We start from the raw sequence: 21,187 nt of genomic DNA on the forward strand, positions 1-21,187 counted from the left end.
TCCTGCTCTTGTTCAGTGCCAAGCCATCCCCAGGGGTTCCAGGGGAGGCAACAAAGGCTCACATAAGCTTGTGACCATGACCTAGAGTCACTGGGGGTGGCCAGGGTGCTGTGGTGGTGGTTCTGCTGCTGCACTCGCCTCTCAGCGGGGCGTGGCCATGTCTGTCACTCCCTGATGGATGTTGTCCCCCAGGGGTTGAAGCAGGGTCCCTGTGAGTTCCTGCCACCTGTGTCTCCCCCACCCTGCCCAGCCCCAAGCTCTGGGGCCACCCCCAGGGGCTCCTGAGGTTCCGTGGGTGGAGACACAGACTCTTGGGGCTCCCAGGAGGTGGAGGGACAAAGAGGGACAAAGAGGCCGCCTGGCCCCATGAGCTGAGCCACCCCTGGAGCCCAAGGAGGAGGGGAGCGGAGTCCGTGGAGCTGGTGGCTGGTCCCAAACCCTGCTCCCTGCCAGGCTGGCGACTGCGAAGGGCGGGTTCGCGCCCCACCCTTAGCAAGAAAGGCAGGTGTCCATCCCGCCCATGGCAGAGGGCGCGCTTAGAGCCGGTCAGCTTCTGGGGCGGGCAAGGGCAGGGTCCTCCAGAGCCACCCGGGGTGAGGCGCAGCCCTCTTGTTACACTATTTTTTTTTTTTTTTTTGGTTCCAGGGATTGAAGCAGGGGCGCTTACCTGCTGAGCCACATCCCAGCCCCTTTTTATTTTTTATTTTGAGATACAGCCTCGCTAAGTTGCTGAGGCTGGTTTTGAACTCTCGATCCTCCCGCCTCAGCCTCCTGAGCCACCAGGGTTACAGACGTGCGCCACCACACCTGGTGGATTTCTACCTTCTCACAGTTTCACTATTGTTCGGCTTCCTTATGGCTCTAGGTGGCCAGGACTCGGGGCCCTGGGTGGCCAGGACTCGGGGCTCTAGGTGGCCAGGACTCAGGGCTGTAGGTCACCAGGACTCAGGGTTCTAGGTGGCCAGGACTCAGGGCTCTAGGTGGCCAGGACTCGGGGCTCCGGGTGGCCAGGACTCAGGGCTCTAGGTTGCGCGTGCTGCCTGGACCAGCTGCTGGGGGAGCACCGAGCAGGAAGCACAGACCTGTCCTGCTGGCCCCAGGAGGAGGACACCTCATTGTCCTCATGTCACCTGGGGAAACTGAGGCTCAGAATGGCAAGGTCCCTCGCCCAGGAATACCAGCATCTGTCACCCCTAATTGCTCTAATGTCACCTGCCACCTAGCATTCCATCCCCCACAAATGCCACTTTAAAGAAGGCCTGCTGTCAGGACTTGAGAGAACCGAAGGATTCTTTTTTTTTAATTATAGAAAAATGCACCTAACATAAAACCTATCGTCTTGACTTTTTCTTTCCTTTTTTTGGTCCCACTCTACCTCTGAACTACATTGTGAATCTTTTAGAATTTATCTTGCAGCAGGGTCTCACTGAGCTGCCAAGGCTGGCCTCAAACTTGCGATCCTCCTGCCCCAGCCTCCTGAGTCCCTGGGATCACGGTGGTGACGGTGCCTGGCTCATGGTGCCCGGCTCATGGTAACCTACCGTCGCGTGTGTAACAGCAGCAGTAAGTACATTCTCGTCGCGGTGCCTCCACCTCGCCGCCTGTCCGTGGAACTATTCGCCCTGCAAAGCTGACGCTCTGTCCCCTAAGCACTAGCCCTGCCATCTCCCTCCGGCTCCTGGCGGCCACCTCTCTGCCTTCTCTCTGACTTTGCCACTCTAGTCCCTGGCAGAGGAGGACCCTGCCACATTGGTCATTTGTGACGGGCTCCTTTCACTTAGCACAATGTCCCCATGCGTGCTAGAGCGGGTGTCAGTCCCCTCCTTTGGTGAATGAACACACTCTGTGGCGCGCACTGATTCTGTGTGTCCCTGTGTTCAGGGTCACCAGCCGCCTCGCCTCCTGGCCATCGGGAATGACGCAGCTGCCCGGCCAAGTGCGCCATCTCTCTCCAAGGCTTCCACAAGGGACAAGCGCCGCATCACATGGCGATCCCATTCTTGATGTTTTAAGGTCCCGCCATTTTACGCTCCCAGCCCAGTGTGTGGGGCAGCCTGTCACCCCCTTTGTCCCCTGGCGTCCTAACAGGTTGAGGTGGAGCTCCCTGCCGGGCTTTTGGCTCTGTTTCTGGCCTCTCTGGTGCTGAGGATGGGGCCCACAGCCTCCCCCTGGGAGGCGAGCTACGCCCCCGACCCAGCACCCAGCACCAGGCACCCAGCACCCAGCACCAGGCACCCAGCACCCAGCACCAGGCACCCAGCACCCAGCACCAGGCACCCAGCACATCAGCTGCTTTGATCTGCACTTCCTTAAAAATAAGTGAAGGCGTAAGATGTCTCAAATGCCACCAGTGACTTGGGAGTCCTGCGGTCCCTGGACCGGTGACTACGGGAGGAGGCAGCGGGCAGGTGCTGCCTGCCCTGGGGACACTCCTCACGTCCAGGCAAGCCAGCGGGACGTGTGCCCAGGGAGCAGCCTGGCCGTCCAGCTTCCCCAGGACCTCGGCTGGGCCTGTCCACCAGTGACCTGGAGTCCCCACCCAGGGCTGGGACACAGAGTGGAGGAGGCGGGACCCTGGGGGGCAGGAGGGGGTGTCATCTGGTGCCTCGGGGCTTCCACAGCCAGCCCAGGGCAACTGTGTGCAGGACATGAGGGTGAGAGCCCCACCGCGGCTGTTCACCAGCCCAGGCTCTGTCCTCCCACAGGGACAGGATGACACTGCACCCTGTGGACACCCTCCTCCCACCCTGAGGAGGGCCACTTCCCCCATCCAGGGGAGGGGTCACCCTCACAGAGAGCTTCTGGGGTGGGGAGGTGGGCCCCGGCGCCCATCCAGAGCTCCTCCCCTCAGGTGGGGCTGCACCCTGACTCCCAATGCCTGAGCCTCCGGGGTCCTTCCCTCCCCACTCCTGCTGTTTGCTGGGTGTCACCCCACTCCGCCACTGAGGGGCAGAGGCCCTTGGGCAGGGGAGAAGGGAGGAGGGAGGCCCGAGCCCCAACCCGGGCAGTCCTTGGGGCTTGGGGCTCCCGCTGTCTCCAGCCCCAGGACACAGGCTCTGGGCTGCTGTCACCTTGACAGGCACGTGTGCACTGACCCGTGTGTCCACACTGACAGGCAGGTACACATAGCCCCGTGCTCCCCGACACAGGGACCCACAGCGCGCTCCCACGATCCTGTGCACACCCTGGCGCATGCTCAGCAGAGGTTCACGGGCACACAGTCTGGGGACACACATCGCACACCTGCAGATGACTCTGGTCTCGGGCGGTGTGGGCCCCGGCTTCTCCCCAGGCTGCAGCCTTCTCTCTGCGCCCTCTGCCCTGAGGACACCCTGAGAAACAGGACAGACTCCTTTAAAGCTGGCCCCAGGGCCTTGAGGTTCCAACAAACTCCCCAGCGCAGGAGAGGTGCAGGAGAGGTGGCCCAGGACTGTGAGGGTCACAGGTGGGCCTCCAGGGAGTCCCAGCTTCACAGGGGCTCATCTGTGACCCTTCCCAAGGGGCTTCAGTCCCCAGCTCAGCTTCGCCATCTGCACAATGGGTGTGACGCTGGCCACCTCCCCAGCGGGTGGGTGGGGAGAGGGGTCTGAGAGCAGCCAGCCCTTCCTTCCCAGGGCCGAGCCTGCTCTCCGCGCCTCTCTGGCTCCCCCAGCCACTGCCACCAGGAAACCCGTCCGTCTGCTCCGGTCTGTAGAGACCTGCTCAGGTCTCTACACCCGCCCCCCCAAACCCACAAACAAATTTGCATATATTTAAATCTCCTCTGTGGGCTCCCAGGCTCCAACCCCCCTGCTCCCCCCCAAGAAAAAGAGAGAAAGAAATTGCAAAGCCCGTCATTTGTCTCCGTCCCCGCACCCCATCTATCAGGGCCGCCGAGCCCGTCGCCTCGAATGAGGCGCGAGCCCAGGACGGCCGCTTTAATGGGGCGCCGCGTGTGACTGCAGCGGCGGGCGCAGCCGGCCGGCATTTGCATACATATTAAACGGAGCAGTAAAAAATGCAGACATGCAAACCATTTGGACGGGCTCCTCAGCACAGCCTGCCAGGAAATCAATCTTCTGGTTTCTTAAAGGAAACATGCTCGGGAGGAGGTGGGATGCCACACAGCCCGCAGGTCCTGGGAGGGGGAGGCATCGCCCTCTGTCTGTCCATCTGTCCTTGGGGGCCCTTCCCAGCCGCAGCATCTGGGTCCCCATTCCTGAGGGGTGGCTGTGGGATTAAGGTAGATCTGTCTTGAAAGCACTTAGTTCTTTGCTGGTATGCAGTAAGTGCTCAATAAATGGGGGCAGAGTGGAAGGTAGGTGGAGCCGGGTATTGTGAGCACGGTTTTCCCACTGACCTGATTCTCCCAGTCCCAACTCTGTCCCACAGGTAGTGTGACTCTGAGGACCCAGGGATGGCCCACCCGGCCCATGAGTGCCTACTGCCCTGGGGTCCCAGAAGCTCCCTCTGGCTCAGCCACCTGTGGCCTCCCAGCAGCAGGCCCTCCCGGGTGCTGAGGCCCAGGCCAGGCCAGCATGGGAGACCCCGAGCAGGTCCCCACCGACGGAGCACCTGTGGGACCAGGTGGCTTAGAGCCTCGGACTGTGAACGCCCTTGGCAGGGGAGCCCTCCTCCACAGTGCCCGGCGCTGCCAAGGGAGCGCGTGGGGAGAGAAACAGCTCCCCACAGGGCCCACAGGCATGGTACCCAGGAAGGTCCTGCGGAAGGACGGAGGGAGGGAGGAGGGAGAGAACCCAGGGGCTTTGGACCAGCTCAAGCTTGGCCCTGGTGCCTGAACTTCACACTCCGGAAGGCAAGGGACGGGGGTGACCAGTGTCCCAGGGCTGGCTGGGCAGTGGCGGTGCTGGGGGTGAGGGGGGCTCTCCCCACCCAGTGGGAACCACTGTGCTCTTGGATCCTGGGGTTTGGGAGAAGAGGCCAGGCCCAGGCTCTGCCTTGGGTTGGGAGAAGGACTCCTGTGGTTCTGAGCTCCCCAGCTGGTGGCAATGTGACCTCCACGGTGTGTCTGAGTTGCAGTCCGGTGCTATGGGAACAAAAAAGCCAAACCTACAGCTTGGGCCCAGCTCGCGGGCATCTTACTGTGTGACCTTGGGCAAGGCCCAGCCGTCTCTGGGCCGGGTGGCTAACTAGCTTCCTGAACCCCTTCCCTGACTCTCTGAGAGTCCCTCTTCTTCACCTCTGACCCCCAGGCTCTAGGGCCTCTGTCCCTCCACCTCCCACTGTGACCGGGGAGGAGGAAGCCGGCAGGGCGGGAAGAGGGAGGGTTGGCGTTACAGGAACCGGTGGCCTATTGCTCAATGGGGGAGCCTGGCCCGGGGCCTGCCGGTCCCACCCCCACCGGCCCCCTCCCTCCCCCCTCCAGCGCTGCATTGCAAACATTCCTCGCCAGCCCGGCTGCTGCGGCCCAGAAGAGGGAGCTGCCGCAGGAACACTTAACCCCTTCACTGCCCGAGCAGCAGGCCCGAGGAAGCAGCTGGTGGCAGCCACCGGTCCTTCCGGGCTCCAGTGATCTGGTCAGGTGACCTGGTGGCAACCCCGTCCCAGAATCAACAGGGTGTTCCGTGGTCTGAGTCTTGGACTCACTGGAGACACTTCCAGGCTCCCCCACCCCGCCCTGTGCCTGAGGCATTCTGTCTCCAGGGTGGGAATGGGCACTACCAGAGGATCCCCACCAGGAAGTGACCAGGAGGGCGGGCCTGAACCGAGATGAGGGGCTAGACTAAGTGGGAGGGGGGCTTCCAGGAGGAAGTGACACTCAGGGACCCTCCTGAGGAAGAGAAAGGTCGGCTTGTTTTGTCTGGGGAGAGGGAGGCCCCAGGGGGGACCAGGCTGTGCTGGGCCCCAGAAAGGCCTGGGGGCCACTCCCAGCTGGGGACCTACTCTGAGGGCAGTGAGAGCCGCAGAAAGGTTCCTGTGGGAAGAACAAGGACAACTTTAGCCCCCAGAGTTCCTCAAGCAAAAGAGAACTAAATAGGAAGAGAGACAGAACTCACTTTCACGTACAGATCAAATAGGATCCAAGACCGGAACACGGGAGCCACGCCAAAGTGCCACCAACAGGACACGTTTCAAATGGCAGCCTGGCAGCTGGGCCTGGCACTGGGCTCTCCTGCAGCCTGAGGCCTCTCTGAGCCCGGCCCTGCCAGGCTAGCGTGAGGCAGCAGAGGAGGGTCAGCAAGGCCCCCACCCAGACACCACCCCTGCCTACAGCTGGAGCCCCGCGGAGGAGCCATTTAGTCAGTGTCGACGACGACGTTGGGAAGAGCTGAGGTCATCTAGGCCCACAGTGTCCTCACTTTACGGATGAGGACCCTGAGGCCCAGGGGCACCTGGCCCAGGATCCCACTGTGGAGGCAGGTGTGGTGGCCAGGCTGCCCACCACAGGTGACCTGGGTGTGGCAGCTGGTAGCTGTAGCCAAGATGTCCACAGCACATCATCTAGAGAGGGCCGCCTGCCGGGGCCTCCATGCCACAGAGCAGGACTTGAAGCCCCCTCCTTCCCACCGCTCAAGAGGCCTCCGGTCTCCTCAAGGGGCAGAGGCCAAGAGGAAGAGAGATTCAAGTCCAGGGAACCAAGAACCATTGGAAATTGCAAATCTCCCGCCAGTCTCTCTCCAGTGCTGGGGACCGAGCCCACACATCCCTAGCCCCCTCCACTCTTTCCCTTAGAGCTTGAAGAAGGGGGATAAAGACAAGTTATGGGAAATGTCTGGATTGTACTGTTTTTGCTGTAGGAATGATTCCTCTTCCTCCTCCTCTGCCTCTTTATTAATGGAAACCAACATACCAAGGAGATGAAACAGGACTGTCTGACGGCCAGCCCGAGTCCCCAGAACAGACTGAGGAGCAGTTCTCAAGCCCAACTTGGAAGCTGATGTGTGAGGAAACTCAGGCCCAGGGAGGCTGGGGAATCTGCCCACAGTCACACAGCTCTGAGGGGTGGAGCCTCAGGGCCTCCCTGCTGATGCCCAGGCCCCGCCCGCCTGGCTGCAGGATCAGGCCTTGGCTCCTGCACCCTGTCCTCTGAGTGTTGTCTCCATGCCTGGTCCCTTTGTTGGGACAGCAAACTCAGAGTTGCCCTAAGTCCTATGGAGCGTGTTGAGACTCCCGAGGCCAAAACACACCCAGGATGCTCCTGTCTTGAAAATCGTGCCCCAACAGGACAGGAAGGGGCTGGGCAGGCTCCCTGCCTCTACATGCCCCCAGCCGAGGAGGGGCTGCGTTCCTTCCAGGCTCTGGGGTCACCACTGCAGGAGGCCCAGTCTGTCCTGAGAGTGGGGATCTACTCTGTCATTGTACCCTTCCGGCAATAAGACTCCTTGTATAAGGGTCCCTCACACTTGGGGTCCAGCAGCTGGAGCCCCTATGGGGGTGATCCCTCAGAATCCTCATTTCACATTGCCTCACTCTGCAGCAGGGCACAGGGCTGTGGAGTCACCTGCCTGGGCAGCACAGCCAATGACCAAGGGTCAGCCTGGGACACACATGTTTGGGTGCCAGGCGCTTGCTCAGTACCACTCAGCCTCCCGGCCAGGGAGCCCTCTCTGTCCCAAGCTAGAGATGTGGCCGTTTTCACAGTAGTGAGGCTCCGGCCACCCCAGGGTCCCCTGGCTCGCTGACTCCTCGCCTTGCTAATGTACTTAACCCCCTCCTGGAGATGAGATGAGTATTTCATCTGTCTATTTATTATTTGTTCATCGCTGGCATCTGTCCATCCTGAGTTCACTCTGCGCTCATCGCCCCCGCTCAGCTCACCGTCACCAACCGAGTCTCAGAACTTCCAGAAGAGAGCTGCCCTCGTGGATGGAGCTGTCATGACCCAAAAATTACACACCTCATGCATTTCGTGGAAACGAGTGAGCTGACCTAGAGATACTGGTGGAGCAGGCTGCTCGAGAGCTCGGGGTGCGCAGGGCACGATGCCCTGACCTGGTCAAGACTGAGGCCGGGGCTGGGGATGTGGCTCAAGTGGTAGCGCGCTCTCCTGGCATGCGTGCGGCCCCGGGTTCGATCCTCAGCACCACATACAAAGATGTTGTGTCCGCCGATAACTAAAAAATAAATATTAAATTAAAAAAAAAAAAAAAAAGACTGAGGCCCCGACAGCAGGGCTGAGCTACCTCTGCTCTTGTTACCCGAGCTGGGTGAGGCCCGGGGATTCCTGGCCTCTTCCTCTTCTCTTCCCAACACAGGTTAACAGCTCCGCTCAGGTCACTTGTGTCCACTGAATGGCAGCAAGCAACTGTGGGGACGAAGCGATGGTTACCATGGTCGCCAGCTTCCAAGATGGTCTCCGAAGGGTTCCCATCTCCTGACATTCACAGCCAGTGTAGTCTCCTCCCACAATGATCAGGGCTGGACTGTGTGACCAATAGGATTCAAGGGAATTACCATATGCATATTGCCATCCAGGGCTGGGTCATAAAAGGCCTTGGGGCTTCAGTCTTGCTGTCTTATGTCACTCACTCTGGGGAGGAAACTTCTTGGGAGAAAACTTGAGCAGCCACATGGAGAAATTCAAGTTGCAAGGGATAAGACCTTCATACCAGCCATGTGAGTGAGTCACGAAGAAGCCTTCAGACGACTCCAGCAGCAGATGACAGCTTCACTGCAACCTCAGGAAAGACCACAGTAGGACTAGCCCGTTGGACCACGTCTGAAACCCACAGAAACTGAGATAATAAATGCTTATTGTTTTAAGCTGCTAAGTTTGGGGTGATTTGTTACACAGCAGGAGGTGACTAATACAGAAACAGACTTTTTAGTTGTGAAGGCCTTCCATTGACTGGGTTCCCAGAGTGTGTTCCCTGGCATACAGACCCCAGGCTAGGCTCTGGAAAGCCACTGTCAGCTCAGGCAGATGGGGACTCACCCCCTGCTGGCAATCTCAGGCCGAGGGCCTATCAAGGCAGAGCCTGCCCAGCAAGGAGGCTGCTGTCTCGACTCTCCATTTCTCACGAGTCTTTGGCCATGGAACTCGGTATCAGAGCCTCAGAGATCTCTTTGGGACACATACTCAAAGTGTCACAGAGGGTGGCTCCTAGAGCACTTGAGTATGACTGGTGGCAACTGATAAAGGACAAGAGGGTTGGTCTGCCAGGGTGGGACCTCTCTCAGCTCCTTTTCCAGCTAAGGGTCTGGTTTGCCCTGGGCCACCTCTGTCCCACCACTTCACCCAATGGTCAGGGCTCTGCACCGGCGACTGGCCATGGACCTCTGCCCATTTGGGGGTTCAAGTCGGAATCCCCAATCTTGGAAGCCCTAGCTCTTAGGAGCTCAGCAGCCCGGTGACCCGGGGGCTGCTGAGCACCCCCAGGGGTCTTCTCCGTCCCTGGTGTTTGCTGCCAGCTGAGCTCCAGGGCCCAGAGGTGGGTGTTTCTCAGAGGGATGTGACTACAACGGTCTTAAAACAGCCTGGAAATAGGCGGATGGAGAAAACTCATTTTGTAGGGAACTTTTTAAGAGCGGATCCACGGCCTTTGGGGAGGAAGGCGGCTGAGGCCACGTTCCTCAGGCCCCTGGGCTGCATGGGTGGGAGCAGGCGTCCCGCCTGGAAGGCAGAGGTCTCCTTCTCGTGTTAAAAACATGATTTTACCCTTGGGTTGCTTTGGCTTTCTTGGCAAGGACCCGCGGGCTCTCTAGCTTTTCCGGAACCATCATTTCTTCCGGACACCAGTGACCAGCCACCTCCCTCTGACCAGAGCCCAGTGCGCACAGGGGCGGGAGAGAACCCATGACAACACTGCTGCCCAGTGTCCCCACCCGGCCCCGGCCCAGCACCTGTATCGCCGGGAGCCCCCCCAGGTCCACCGCAGCAGAATCCGTATGAGCAGCAGCCGGAGGTGGCTCAGGGCAGACGGAGCGGGGCGCCCTGGAACCGCTTTCTCAATGCAGCCTCAGCCGCTGCTCATCACTGGCCACCTGCCTTCCCGTCCCCCTCCCAGGCTCCCTGTCCCCCTCCCAGGCTCCCTGTCCCCCTCAGACAGCTTCTCAGAGGGGCCCCAGCTGAAGCTCCCGAGAGCCGTCTTGGTTGCTGGCCTCCCTCTCATCACCCAAATCCAGTGTGATGGTCATGGCCGATGGGTGGGGAGCTGGGCGCTGAGGTTGGGGTGGCACCAGCCAAGATGCCCAGGCTGTAAGGGCACTTGCAGCCCAGCTAGGTGCAGTGCCCCCCCCCCCCCGCGTCAGAGAGCAGAAGCCAATTCCCCAGGGTCACACAGTGGTGAATGACACTCAGAAAGAACCTGGCACCCAGCTTTGCGAGGACTTCCCTGACAGAAGGTGAGAATGGCCAAGGGGTGTCAAAGAGCTGCCCCCCAACAACCGGCTTTGCCAATGCTTCTCAGCCTGGGTATCCTGGGGGCCCTCCAAGGCTCTCTGGATATGTACAGCCCCTCAAAGTCCCCGGGGGTCACTGCACCTTTCCGCAGGCCAGGCTGCCCCAGGCATCACGGGGTACGGTGTCTTGGGCAGGGATGTCAGCCCGGCCGGCCGTCACACTCCAGAGCTGGGAGCTGAGTGGCCCTGGGTGACCCCAGCAGCTCACTGCTCAGCAAACAGGCGGCAGCCGGGCAGTGGAACCGGAGAGGACGCCCTCAGGAATCTGCCCCGTAGAGGGGCGCTGGCTCCCTTAGACTGGCCGGAGGGGTCACCTGCTTTCTTATCTTTCTCTAGAAACAGGCTGGGATGCGGCCCACCCGCTGCCCTTGCCTAACACAGCCAGACCCTGGGTTCCAGCCCCAGCCCTGAAAAAAGAAAAAAAATAGTAAGGACTTCCCCACCCCCGCTGGGGCCAGGGGGTAGTGCAGAGGACAGGGCTGGTGGTCACAGGCTGCGGGTGGGAAGGGCCCGGTGCAAACATCCTCGCCCACGTCCTCCACGCAGGCTGTCCCGGGGGACAGCATGTGGGCTCCTGTGGGCAGGTTTGCGGGGAAGTCTGCCAGCCGCAGACACACTCACTCACTCTTGCAGAAACCTGCAGGAGAGGAGGGGCCTGCCGCCAGGAAGCTGCAGGAGGCCTGTGCGCCTCCCTCCATCCGGCCAGGCTCGTCCATGGGGCGCAGCCCCCCACCTGCTCCACCTCACCACCTCAGGGGGAGCCCGGGGCCAGGGTGAGAGCGCCGAGAGCAGCGGGCACAGGGCTCTGCAGTTTGCAGTCCCTGGACACTGCCGCTCGCAGTGGTCACCTCTGGGCACATATTTGGGGACTGGTGTACCTTGGGGCCTGGGGATCAGGAGGGCGGGTCCAGAGCCCTGCCAGGGAGGCGCGGGACGCCCAGGGCAGCCACGGGATTTCCAGGGCACCTTGAGACAGCCTGCCCTGAGGGAGGACCCAGCTCACGGAGCTCACAGTGAAGGACCCCGCTCTCGTGTCCACGCGGCCAGGGCGCTCCATCAGGCCAGGCCTGGGCTCTCCCGGAGGCCTGGAGCGTGACGGCCCGTGCTTTGCCCCGTTTTCGCTGGTCCCTTGAACAGTCCGCCTCCCCCAGGAGACACGTGCCTCCACCTGCCATGTGGCTCCTCGGGTTGTGCCAGGGCCTGCGGCCAGCACAGCCCAGCCCAGGGCGACAGAGGGCCCTCCTTCCTACGGGACCTTCAGGGGTTCATCTTCTCGCACAGGAAATGATCACCGGCCAGCAGCACCTCGAGGAGGCCTGGGGGGTGTCCTGGGGGCAAGGGTGGGCACCACCAGATCACAGACCTGCCCACAGCTGGGCATTACGGGCCTAGGGCTTTCCAAGAGCCGAGGGCAGTGTGGGCCGGCGGCAGGTCTCCTGCGCTCCGGTGTTCACCAGGATTCTTTTACAACCAACGACTCTTAAAGTAAGAGGATGGGGGACATGGGTAATGGAAAACTGTTTGTTTTCTAAAAAGGAAACTTTACATCTGTGCAAGACAGGACCAACCCCGGCCCAACTCCCCTCAGTGGGCCAGCACGGCGGGGCCAGCACGGCCCGGACCAGGAACTCAGGGTATTTGAAAACCAATTGCCAAAGAGCCCAGGTGAAGAGGGGGTGACCTCCAGGGGTCCTGCCTTCCTGCCGAGCCCAGGACCTGGCAGCCAGGCCAGCCGTGCAGATGTGGTCTTTTGAGAGAGCCTGTTAGAAGCTTTTCATCTGCAGAGACACTGACCAAAACACATGGGACATTCATTTAAGACAGATTAAAAATTGCAGACACTAAAGTCCATGTTCAGGATACCCTGGTGGCCGGGCACAGTGGGACAGCCATGTGCCACATAACGGTGTTTCAGTCAATGATGGACCACCTGAAGGACATGGGCCCATGAGATTATATTGCCTGGCCAGGTGCAGTGGCCACACGTGAAATCTGAGCAACTCAGGAGGCTGAGGCAGGAGGATCACTAGTTTGAGGCCAGCCTCAGCAATTTAGCAACTCAGCGAGACCCTGTCTCAAAATTTAAAAGGGATGGGGGTGGTCCTGGGATGTGGCTCAGTGGTAAATTGCCCCTGGGTTCAATCCCCAGTACCAAAAAAAAAAAAAAAAAAGATTCCATTGCCTAGTGGCCATTTAAGTTTGCATAAGTGAACTCTGATATTCTCACAAAGGTGAAATCGCCTAGGAACACGTTTCTCTGAACATGCATCTGTCACTGAGCAAAGCACAAGGGACGGCACCGCTCTTCCGGCCAGGCGGAGGGAGACGGCCTCCACACACCAACTCAACTGAACTCATAGCAACCTGTCTCCATTTCACAAAGGAAGGCCAAGGCTCAGAGAGGTTCAACAAGGCCACCAGGGTCATTCAGTGGTAGAGCCGACTCTTAAGCATAACCATCAGGGCTCTGATTTATAACCTCTGGCCTCACCAAGACCCTGGATGCCACCCCAGAACCACGAGAGAGAAAAGCAACAGTGACCAACCTCAGGCATGAACTGCCTGGGTCAGGAATCACGCAGCAAGGTCAGGTGCAGGAGGGGACCCAAGGGACAGAGATGGGAAATCTGAATCAGGTCACACACACCAAAAAAGGCAAACTGGGCGAGTCTGGAGGAGAGAAACGTCCCCAAGACCGAGCTGACTCTGGCCGGTTGTCATTCAGGACCCAGGAAAATAGGGAAGAGGCCGGGGGCACATGCAGTCTGCCTCACTGGTTTTAGTGGGAGGCTTGAGAAGACAGCAGGCACCTCTCAGGGGACGGGAGGGATCTCCCAAGTGGCCACGTGAGGGGGTTAGTCAGAAATTTGGCTCCTTGAGCTAAACAAATCCAGGGCTTCCTCTTAGCAAGCCATGTGTCCTCCCTGACCCTTAGTCTCTTCATCTAACAAATGCATCTAACAAAACTGTATCATGCAGCTTCTCTACACCGGGCTGGCTCTGGGTGCTGGGGACTCAGCAATGAATGGGAGAGGCCAGACTGGGACTCTCTCCAGGCTCATGCCTAACAGGAGGTGACAATGAGTGTCGAGACAAACAGATTCAGACACAGGGTATAAGGAAACAGCAGAGGCCCCAGGGTGCTCTCTGGGCGATGGTGAGGCTCCAGATGAGTGTCCAAGCGGAGGCCGAGTCCATCACCAGGCACAGGGTGAGTACTCAGTCTGTGGGAGCTGCTTCTGTTACCATCTCTATCACCATGACCCCAAGGAAACCTGGCTGCCTGGGAACCAGTTTATCCCTGTCACATCCAACACCAACCTGGCGTCCAGAACCATAGAGAAGCAGGTTTAAATCTTCCTGAGACCTCTCAAAGAGGCACCAGAGGGGACCCCCTGCACGCCACACACTAAAACATTCCCAAGATGCTGAGCCCAGGTCACAGGGAGGTCCCCGAACATCCTCCTCCCTCTGCCTCGCTTTATCTGTACCCGACAGGCAGGGTTGCTGGGCCTGTCCTCTGGATGGACTGGGGGGATCCAGGCTCAGTCCTCACTGGCCACAGGCCCCAGGCACTTGGCTTAACTCTGTGCCTCAGTTTCCTCATCTGAAAGTGCAGGTAACCACAGCATCACCTCCTAGGGGTTGTTGAGGGGCTTCAAGGGATCCTTGACACGTGCTCAAGGTGGACAGACACACGGCCAGGCTAGGGTGGACCAGGAGTCTTTGCCTCCTCCCCCTTCCCCACCTGCTTTTTGCTTCTGACCCCAGTAGGAGCTCAGGGCAGTTCCCCTGCAGGTCAGCCTGGCTGGCTAGGTCCCAGCACTCCAGGACAGCCCTACCCACTGCCCCATCCAGCAGGGAGAGGCCAAGATTGGGCAGTCGCACCCCGAAACTTCCTAGAAATGGGCAACAGGGGCTGGGACCGGCTTCCTGCCTAAGAGGACACGGGGCAAGCCAGGCCTTCTGTGGCATCTGGGGCCTGGGATGTGCTGGCAAGAGCTGGCTCTCCGCCAACTGAGGCCACTGTCTGCCTCAAGCCTGGGCAATGGGGCCACCGTGGTTCCTGCCTCTGCTGGCTCCCAGGCCCCAGAGCAGAGGCTCTGATGTCACACTTGCCAAGCACCATGGACACACATGGCCCCTGACCTCCTGGGGCTCACAGTCCTGTGGGCAGGGCCAAGAATCAGGGCCCAGGAGGGTCAGAAACCCAGGGAGCGCTTCCGGAGGTCGAGACAGGGGAGGGAAGTTAGAGCACCAGGGCACAGGAGAGTCAAGGCTTGGCCCAGCTGGACAAAGGCCTAGCCAGGAGAAAGGGGGTATTCCAGGAGCCCAAGACCTTCCCTTTACCTCCCCAGCAGGTGCCATTTACTAGGCTGCAACCCAGACACCAGCTCACTGGGTCCCCACTGTCCCCTGGGGGAGGGCAGAAACTCCTCCTCTCAGGGGAGAACAGTGCCAAAGCAGAGGCAGCAACTCTCTGCTCTTCTAGAGCCCAGAGCCCTGGCTCGTGGCCTGGGCAGGAGGATGGAGGCCCCACGGGCCCAAAGCACGCCGGTGCCTGCGGAGGGTCAGGAGGGCCTGCCATGGCCACCCCGTTTTACAAGTGAAGTCACTGGGGTTCAGGGAGGGCACAGCATCCTCCAGCCCCACGGTTCTGGTCTATTCCCTGGGACCCAGGATAACCCAGAGGTGCACAAGTGCTCCCACTCCCGGGTGGGGCAGGAAACAGCCAGGGACGGGTGACTCGGGGTCAGGAAGGAGCCCCCCCCATGGGTGGCAGAAACTGACACCAGGCAGGGACAGGTGGAGGAATGTGGGTGGGGACGGGGTGGGCCTCATGGTGCGCCGGCCCGGCCCGCAGCCCCTCGCTCCCGCCCAGGTGAGACCCCGGCTTCCCGGCAGGCACCACCTCCAGGGGCGGGGAGAAGGCCCCCGTCTCCGGGCCGCCCAATCGGAGGCTGCCCGGTCCCACGGCGGAGGCGGCGGCCCAGGCCCCCGGGAGCCGGGACCTGACCCCGACCCGGCGCCCCCCGCCCCCGCCCGCCCCCAGCCTCATTAGCACCGACGCCCGTCGTCCTCCCCTCGCTTTCGGAGGCTCCAGAATTTAAAGGTTAAATCCTAACCTCGTCTCAGCAGTTTCTCCCGGCTTTGCCTCCCCGGCGCCGGGTGCTGGTAATTATATGCATCTCCGAGCAGCCAATCAGCTGTCAGGCTGACAGATACTGATCTTTTCGTTTTATTTTTAGCTCTGTGCTTCCCCCTCTAGTTGCAAAAAAAAAATTCTGTTTGTTCTGCGTGCTGCCGCCTCGCTCAAGCCCTGCAGCCGGCTCTCATCTCCGCCAGGCAGGCGCGAGCAGGCGGCCGCGGGGCTGGAGCCCGGGTCCCCGCCCGAAAGGGGGACAGAACGTGCCCACGGCCCCCAGCGGCGGCCAGCCTCCGGGCGCAGCCGCTGGGTTGGGGTGGGGAAGGGAGAGGCTGGGCCGCTGCACACCGAGCCCCTGGATGCACAGCGAGCCCAGAGGAGCTCTTCTTAGCCTCGGCCGGGGAAGCAAGTCCTACCTGCGGCTGGAGGCCAGGAGAGGGGCGCACGTGCAGGGGCAGAGACAAAGCTGGGCCCAGAGGAGAGGGAGCTGGCGAGCCGTGGCCCCTGTGAACCCTCCTCCCAGTACTGAACAGAAGGGTTTGGGATTGTCACCAGCAAAACACTGAGGGGGCTCCCTAGAGAGTTCCAGCCAGGCCCGCAGGGCTCCACTAGGTACCGGGCTGATGCATCTGGTGCTCTTGGGAATCCTTTTGAGGGTCATTCTGGAAGGTTCTATGGGCTTTCCAGGGAGCTGGCAGGTGTGGGGGCCTGATTGATGGAAGGCCCCTGTCCACACAGCTGATGGCAAGAAGGGGACAGCACTAAGCAGTGACAGAAATGGTGGGGACCTTTCCTTCTACCTTCCCAGCATGCTGGGGTTTGCAAAGTCTTCCCCTTGTCCCCGTGACCTCGGTGACATCCCCACAGCTGACCCAGGATGAAGTGAAATTGAGGGCAGCCAGTCCAGACAGGGCAAGTGTCACCACTTTTGTTATTGGTCCTGGAATCGGTGGGGGCAGTGTAGCCTAATGGTCTGGACTTGGGGTTCCAGGCCTGGGTTTGCTGTTTACCAGCTGTGACTCTGGGTGAATGAGTCAAGCTCTCTGGGCCCCAGTGCCCAGAGAAGTGGGTCCCAGTCCCACCACCCACCTCATAGGAAGGCTGCAGAGAGTGGTCAGCTGTGTGGCGGCATCCCTGCCCAGGCACCAGGTGGAGTGCTCTGTGAGCAGGTATTATTAGCTCCTCTGGGGAAACTGAGGTTCATGTGACTCATAATTGGCAGAACTGGGACTAGAACCCTCCCTCCCTTTTTGGCTTCCTTTTCTCTGACACTACAGATGGTGCGCTGAGAAAAAAGCGAAGGGAGAAGGGAATTAGAAGACCCAGCGAGATGGAGGGAGGCAGAAGCACCGTGATCAATGACTTGGGCTATAAATTTCTGCTGTTTTGCAAAGTGAGCACACAACCTCTGAGCAGCCGAGCTCGCTAGCTATGCTCAGGAGAAACCCAGCAGAGTCCGCAGCAGCTTTTGATGCTAGGAGCTGGGAGGGAGGGGGCTGCAGAGGGCAGGGAGCCTGCGGAGCCGGAGAGGGAGCCCCAGGATCCCGGCTGCAGGAGGTAGCGGGACCTCACCTTCCTGGCCCTCCAGCCACTCTCTGTCCCAGGATGGCAGCAGGAACCCGGGCTGCCCCCGTGTCCCTTGCTTCCTGGCTGATGGCACCACTCCTTCCGTGTGCTCCTGGAGCCTGTGGAGGAGGCTCTTGAACCTCAACTTCCTCATCTATCTGTAGCATGGGGTAATGTTGGCCGCCATGCCCAGGACGGGCTGAGGGACCGGTGAAGTCTAGGCCGGGAAGGCCGAGCGTGGGCGCTGTAGGCCACAGCCGTCGTCGTCGGTTCTTCATATTATTGTTGGGAAGATAACCAGAGGCTAAGGGGCTGGTAACTGGTAGCCTAGAAACCAGTTTAATTATGTCACGGTGGGAGGCCGGGCTCCCTCTGAGGGGCAGGGGTTCCACAGGGAGACTGCCGCCTCAGCCTCCACCAAAGGCAGCGCAGGAGGCTGGGAAATGAGGCCAGAGGGAGGGAGGAGCCCAGGCCCGGCCCTGGCCTCCACCTTCCTGGAGCCTTGCTGGTGCTCCTGAGGGGAAACAGCCAGATGAGGACGCTGCCCCATCCCGCTGGAATCAGGGTGTCCCAAGAAAGCGGGATTCGGGGCACCACCAGGTCAGGGCCTTCCTCACTGCAGAAGTGCACAGTCCCCAGCGTTTCTAAGCCACTGTGGACCCTGGTCTGCTGGCAGGGGAGCGTCCGCATGGCTATTTGTCAGGGAGGGAAAAAAAAATGCAGCTGACCCCTGAACTCTGGGACCCCGGGACAATGGCCAAATAAAGGGGAGGCCAAAGAATGGAAGAAGGCCAGGAGCACAGGGAAGCCGGTGGGGCCTGGGGGCGAGGGGAGGCCCAGACCGGCCATAAATCAGGGCCCTGGGAAAGATGCCTTGGGTTTGGGTGGGCCCAGGCTCCCGGCCCAAAGGTAGTGGAGCAGCCTTCGAGCTCCAGGGCCCCCCCCCCCCCCCCCCCCCCCCCGAGGTGGAGTCCTGTAAACAGAAGCTCTTCCCTGGATGGATCCGATACAGATGCTGGGTTAGGTGAGTCACAGCGATGTGACAAACAGCCCCCAAATAAGTTTCTATCCCCGCTTCAGTCTACGGTGGGCTGGGGGGAGGAGAGACGGGTCCTGCTCAACTCTGGGGCCCTTTGCTTTGTTACCCTGTCCTTCTCCAGGGCCTTCACCTCTGCAATACCCAGGTGGAGGGGAGAGCAAACTGGAGGCCAGCTTGCAAGGATGTTTATGGACCGGGCTAAAAGGGCGGGGGCGGGGCCACCACAGCCGCTCCCAGCCCATTGGCCAGGGCTCAGTCATGTAGCCACTCCTGGCTGCAAGAGAGGCTGGGAAATGCAGTCCAACTGCATGCCAAGAGGAAAACCCTGAGCCAGGGCTTGGCGAACGGTAAACACTGTCCGCTGGGCTGAAATGAGCTGGTGCTCACCAGCAGCTGGGTGGCCCCACCACTGAACTTGTGTGTGCAGGCTCATTTGTTATATGCACTTAGGGACTGTCACATTAGGGTCAGGAGAGGCATCTGAAGGCTGGTCCCAACACTCCTTTGGAGATTGTAAAGTGTGCGTGTTTGTGTGTGTGACAGAGATGGGGAGGGGGCTGGTGTGGGGAGACCTGCAGAGCGTTCATGGAATCGCCAACGTCTGAAGCACAGTGGCTTACAGAGAGGAGCAGTTTCAGAGGCCTTGGAAGGCAGCATGTTGATCCTTGGACCCTACTGCCCATGGCAGGAGGTGGAAATAAGATTGTCCTGCTGTGGCTCCTCTCTCCACCAAACACACCCATAATCTCTAGGGTCAGGGCAGAGAAGGCCCCAGCTGGTCCTCAACAGTGGACTCATCAGCCACGTCTGTTGTCTGATCCAAGAGCAGCCATGGGGCCGTGGGGTGTGGTGTTGGAGATGGGCTCACATGTACAGATGGAGAAACCGAGGCCAGGGCCACATGGAGAGTCTGGGCGGAGCCAGGATTGGCATTCAGTGTCCACCTAGTCAGGTTTCTGTGCAAGGAAATGGGCTGTGTTGGTTCTGAGCTGCAAAGAGGTTTATCATCAGGCAGTGGGGAGCTCAGAGAGGAGGGGAAGAAAAGCAAGCAGAGCGAGGGGTCCTAGTGTCCACCTCAGGGACTGATCATCAGGATGAGGAATGTGCTCTGTTCCCAGGGAAGGACGGTCCATGACCAAGCCAGGGCTGCAGGCCCAGCCCTTGGCAAGGAAGGACAGGGGCATCTGGACTGACAGCCTCCCCCCACCCCACCCCCGGTTGCACACTTGGGGGAGCTCCCCATGAGGCAACTGGGGGGCTCTTGCCAGAAGGGGAGGTGTGGGTGCTGGGCCGCCAAAACACCAGATGTCTGCTCTGGCCCCTGCACCAGGGTTGTGCAATCGAAACCAAACAACCATGGGCCGGTTTCCTGCAGCCCAGAGCAGTGGCCTGACTAGGGGATCCAGTTGGAGCTCGGCCAGGAATCCAAGACAACACAGACTCTGGGCAGACCTGCTCTGCCAACCTGGAACCTGGGTCCTGGGCCCTGCAGCTACCCCAGGACGCTCGCAGCTCCCTGAGGGCCGCAAGGCAGGCTGCTCATTTGTTCAGACCCAGGCTGGTTCTCGGGGGCCTTTCCCAGGCCAGTTAATGGAGATTTCACAAGCCAGGGGTACACAGCTGGGGAAGGAGCTGGGCCAAGGCTGAGATCCAGGTGGGAATTCATTCCTGGAGGGCCAGGGGCCAGGAGCAAGCCCAGCAGGGCCGGGAGCCAGGGAGGGCTGCTGACCTCACCAAATCCTCAGCAGGGGCGAGAGGCTGAGACTGACTGACTCAGTGTTCAAGCTGGAAGGATCTAGAAATCATCAGAGAGGAGGATGGAGTGATGGTCAGTTTCCTGTACCAATTTGGCAAGCCTGCAGTCCTCAGTTCTTCAATCAAACCCCAGTCTCCGTGTTGTAGAGAAGGTGTTTCGAGGTGTGATTAGAATTCATGATCCGTGGGCTTCATGGATGGAGATTGTTCTGGATCATCTGGGCAGGCCACACTCAAGCAGTGACTTTGAAAGGCCTAGGAGTAGGGCTGAGGCGTCCCTGCCAGAGGGGAGAAATCCTGCTGGTGGGCAGCAGTGTCAGCTGCCATTTCCAGCCCCCCCTTTCCAGTGGCCACCTTCAGATTTTGCCCAGCCATGCCTCGATGGCACAAGCCAAGTCCTTGCAATAAATGAGCCACTCAGACCTCCCAGGGGTTCCCCTGCTTCTGCACTGACACAGGCGGGGAGGGGAGAGAGCAGGTTCCAAGGCCTCCCTAGGGACTGGGAGCCATGCCTTTACAAGGGACCACTAACTAGGTCAAGTTCCCCTTCACAGCTGGGAAGCAAAGGCAGCGCACCTGCAGGGGCTGCAGGGCCCATGGGCTTGGCTTAGTTCGGGGGAGGCCCGGCCCAGGCCTGGGCTCCCACTGCGGCCCACCCTGCAGCCTGCTCATTAGCAGACATCGCGGAGCTTTGGGCTACACAGACCTGGTGCTCATTATTTCTCCGAATCTTCGGAACATCAGGGACAGGGAGGCAGCAGCTCCCCTTGGACAGCTGAGGAGACCACTGGAGTCGCTCACCTGCCTCGGGGGCTGAGAGGGTCCTGGGATCATTGTGCCCCACTTCTCCCAATGGGCTGCGGGCAGAGGCTAAGATGCCGATGAGACCGTGAGCTTCCCTACAGCGCTTCTGTGGGGCCAATAACCGTGGACGGATCTGTGAAGGGGACTCCCAGCCCGCAACGCACGGACACACACCCTACCCGACTGATTACCCCAGGGAGGACTGTGCCCCTGGGCAAGAGATCCTCGCCTTTCAGCCTCCCTCCTCCAAGGCCAAGTCTGCAGAGGCTTCTGGCCTCCTGAAATCTCTCCCAGCCCACTGGCCGCATTCCCACCCTGTCTGCGGGGGACCTCAGGGGAGCGGGTCCTTCCCGGGCGACAAGGGGGCACGCCACGCAAGCTGGGAGGAAGGGTGGAAGGGACAGAAGGGGAGAGTCCCCAGCCCAACCACAGCCTGTTCCCACACGCAGCTGCGCCTGCAGGCATCTGGGTGGGACGTCGACAGGGGCGTGCGACCTCCGCTTTTATTTATTGATGGGACACCTGCACAGCCTGCT

General features: G+C 60.3%; 1 long non-coding RNA gene across 2 annotated transcripts; it reads left to right on the forward strand.

Moving 5' to 3' along the window:
- Positions 1-328: 328 nt before the first annotated feature.
- LOC308641475 lies at positions 329-10,733 on the forward strand. 2 transcript variants are annotated; one of them, XR_014020464.1, is made up of 3 exons: positions 329-2,224; positions 2,274-7,947; positions 8,100-10,733. It is a non-coding gene; the product is annotated as an uncharacterized lncRNA (long non-coding RNA). The 2 variants fall into 2 exon arrangements; XR_014020465.1 differs by having other exon boundaries at positions 329-2,196; positions 2,232-7,947.
- Positions 10,734-21,187: the final 10,454 nt, after the last annotated feature.

The sequence above is a fragment of the Spermophilus citellus genome, assembly GCF_964194105.1.
Source record: "Spermophilus citellus genome assembly, chromosome: 2".
Taxonomy (NCBI): Eukaryota; Metazoa; Chordata; class Mammalia; order Rodentia; family Sciuridae; genus Spermophilus; species Spermophilus citellus.